At 41.6% G+C, this 3,152-nt stretch overlaps 1 pseudogene; it reads right to left on the minus strand.

The window, feature by feature from the left end:
- Window positions 1–598: 598 nt before the first annotated feature.
- Window positions 599–2,520, minus strand: LOC127490976 (serine/threonine-protein kinase Nek7 pseudogene; annotated as a pseudogene).
- Window positions 2,521–3,152: the final 632 nt, after the last annotated feature.

Here is a 3,152-nt window from a genome sequence, read left to right on the forward strand (position 1 = left end):
GCCCAAGTATCCTGGGCGGAGCTGGTCACCAGGAACCTGAAGCCATCTGGGAAAGACACCTCTCCACCACGACTTTGCTAGGCCCTGCCCGTTTCCTTAAACTAAAGGAAGCATCCCCTTCTCTGCCATCTTCATGCACCAGCACAGAACTTGCCCAAAAGCTGCTCAGCAGAGTCGCGGATCTCACGGCTACTCTGGCTGCACAACAGCCAGTTTACATTCTCTGAACACATTCTGAAATTACAACCTTGTCAAATGAGTCAAGCCTGTCTCAACATTCACAGGTAACACACATCCTTTCTCCCTTTCTATCAAGACAAAAATACACATGCACAAGGTGGCCCAAGTTTCAAAAAATTAAAAAGTTTTCAATGCAGGAAAAGTGTTGGTACACAACGTATCTTTTAAAAGGGTATTATGTTCTCAGAAAATCTGAAACATTAATGGGCAAAATGCACGTACAATATAAATAAGAAAGTAACAAATATAAAAATTTCTGAAGGGGACCAACCAGAACCTCAATAAAATCTATGAATAAAACATATGCTTATATTATAGTCGATAAAATTTATAAAGAAACTGAAATATAGTACTGCAAGATTCTGCAAAGAATATTTTTCAAATATGCAAATAGTAATAAAAACACAAAAGCTTTGGGCAATGTGCAACCTTAAAAATTACTATCATTCAAGTCAAATCCTTAACCATGTTTTAATGGATTCATATTTACCACTTTAATGCAAAGAGAATACGCAAGATATTGAAACAAAACAAAACAAAATCTTCAGTGTCTGACTCACATTTTTTGTCTCTAAATCTTTTCACATTTAAAAACTGTATTTTGAATGTATAAGCTAAGAATTTTAAATGCTTCTCAGTCTATATCTGCATTTATCTTACGTTATATTTGAATGCTACACTGCTAACACCAAAATACATACTTCAAACTTAAAAGAAAATCACAAACACTTCACAATGTGTTCTCCTCAATGTCCATAAATGACTAAAACGCAAACAATTCATGTGTTCAGATAGTTCACCTTGGGTTTCAAGTCTATCCTGATATGTGCCAAGCTGCACCGACACTAATTGGCACTGACAGTCTACTGAAACACAATTCATCAACAGAAAACCAACAGAAAACACTAAATAATTCTAACTCTTTAGCCATCAAAAACCATCATGTTTCATTTACTCTCCTAATATGCAATTCAATTATTTCCAAGGCATTTGGGGTTTGCAAGAATGTGATTTAGCTTGGTACAAAAAGCAGCTTACATGAAAACTGGTTAAGGATTCTAAGCGAATAAGCTCTCAAATATTAATCTTAACACCCAGACAAAAATGGGGAAGTATGCTTTCCACAAAAATACTTTAAATTATGTTGGATATGTTCTTGAAGATACTGTGCATACTTAGCTGCTTGAGGTGCAAGCGCATATTCTACTATTAATTCTACTACTAATATCTACTATATTTACTACGTCACAGACGTAGGTGATGTCTGGCCACTTCTCCGGATCGGGGTGGATGCACATGTTAACTCACTGCCATAATTCTTCTGAAGAGTGATCTGAAGGCAGAGGCAGTAGTCACACTGTTCTATCTTCTCACACAGTGAGTATAAACTCAGTTTGTCACCATAGAAAGGACTCTGTAATGCAGCCATCTCACATAGTAGACAGCCAAGAAACCAGATGTCAGATTTGAAGTTGTACCCATTTTCATGTATTCTCTGTGGAGACATGTAATAAGGTCTACCCACTAGGGAATGTGCAGCTGTGGTCTTGAAGCTGAAAAACCACCAGACCCAAGATCACCAAGTTTCACCACTGCAGTGGCTGTAATGAACACATTAGCTGGTTTGATATCTCTATGCAGGACTCTGCGAAAATGCACGTGGTCCAAGGCACTGCAGAGCTGCACAAAGTACTTCCAGACAGTTCTCCCGGGAATTAACCTCTCTTGTTTCTTAAAATGCTTTATCATTCTCAATAGGTCACCAGCGTCTGCTAATTCCAAGACTATATTTAATTCATTATCTTTAATACATGACGCATAGTATTTAATCACATTTGGATGGTTGAGTTGCTTAGGGAGGTCTATTTCTTTGATGCAATCAGCACGTGCTCTGGCATCCATCAAATCAAAATCAAATCAAATATCTGTACTTTTTTTTAAAGCTACTCCATCCAAGAGACAGACTGCTGTATAGACTTCACTAAGTTGTCCACGACCGAGTTTCTTCTCTATTTGAAAGTTGCTAACGTGTCATGGCCCATATCTGGTCGTAAGGCCTCCTGTGCCTGAAACTGAGGAACAGGGGGCCCCTGCATTCCTTGTGTCTGAAGCAACAGCAACTTAGAATTCAGGAAGTTGGGAGTTTTCCGTTCTCCTGTCCCTGAGGCACCTGGGGCGGGCACGCGCCTCAGCCAGGCACTGCCACACAGGGGCCCACAAGGCCGGGGGCTGTGGCTATGAGGCCCCTCCCGATGCCCCAGTGGACGCTGCAGGTGCTGGCACCCAGCTTTGCAGGCTAGTGGCCACCCATCCTCACCTGATTCCACTCCTTAATCGTCGCTGCTGTCAGGAGTGTAAACATCCCAGCATCTTGAGGAGAGGGACGGCCAGGCCGGACCAGGCACAGACTTTCTTCTTTAGCTAAATATTTAGGCCATTTGGGCCTCTTGGCGTTCCACACAAGTTTGAGGATCAGCATCACCATTTTTTTCAGAAAACAGTAGTACTTTTTTTAAAAGATTGATTTTATTTATTTTAAAGGTAGAGTTATACAGAAAGATACACACACACACACACACACAGAGAGAGAGAGAGAGAGAGAGATCTTCCATCCACTGGTTCACTCCCCAAATGGTTACAATGACCAAGGCTGGGCCAGGCCAAAGCCAGGAGCTTCTTCTGGGTCTCTCACAATGGGTGCTAGAGCCCAAGGACTTGGGCCATCCTCTGCTGCTTCGCCAGGTGCATTAGCAGGGAGCTGGATCAGAAGTGGAGCAGCCAGGACTTCAACTGTCTCCCACATGGGATGCTTGTGCTGCAGTCTGGGGCTTTAACCCACTGAACCACAGTGCTGGCCCAAAGATTTTAATTTTAATAGGGATTGCATTTACTTTGTGGAACACATTGGTAAA

The sequence above is a fragment of the Oryctolagus cuniculus genome, chromosome 11, assembly GCF_964237555.1.
Source record: "Oryctolagus cuniculus chromosome 11, mOryCun1.1, whole genome shotgun sequence".
Classification (NCBI taxonomy): domain Eukaryota; kingdom Metazoa; phylum Chordata; class Mammalia; order Lagomorpha; family Leporidae; genus Oryctolagus; species Oryctolagus cuniculus.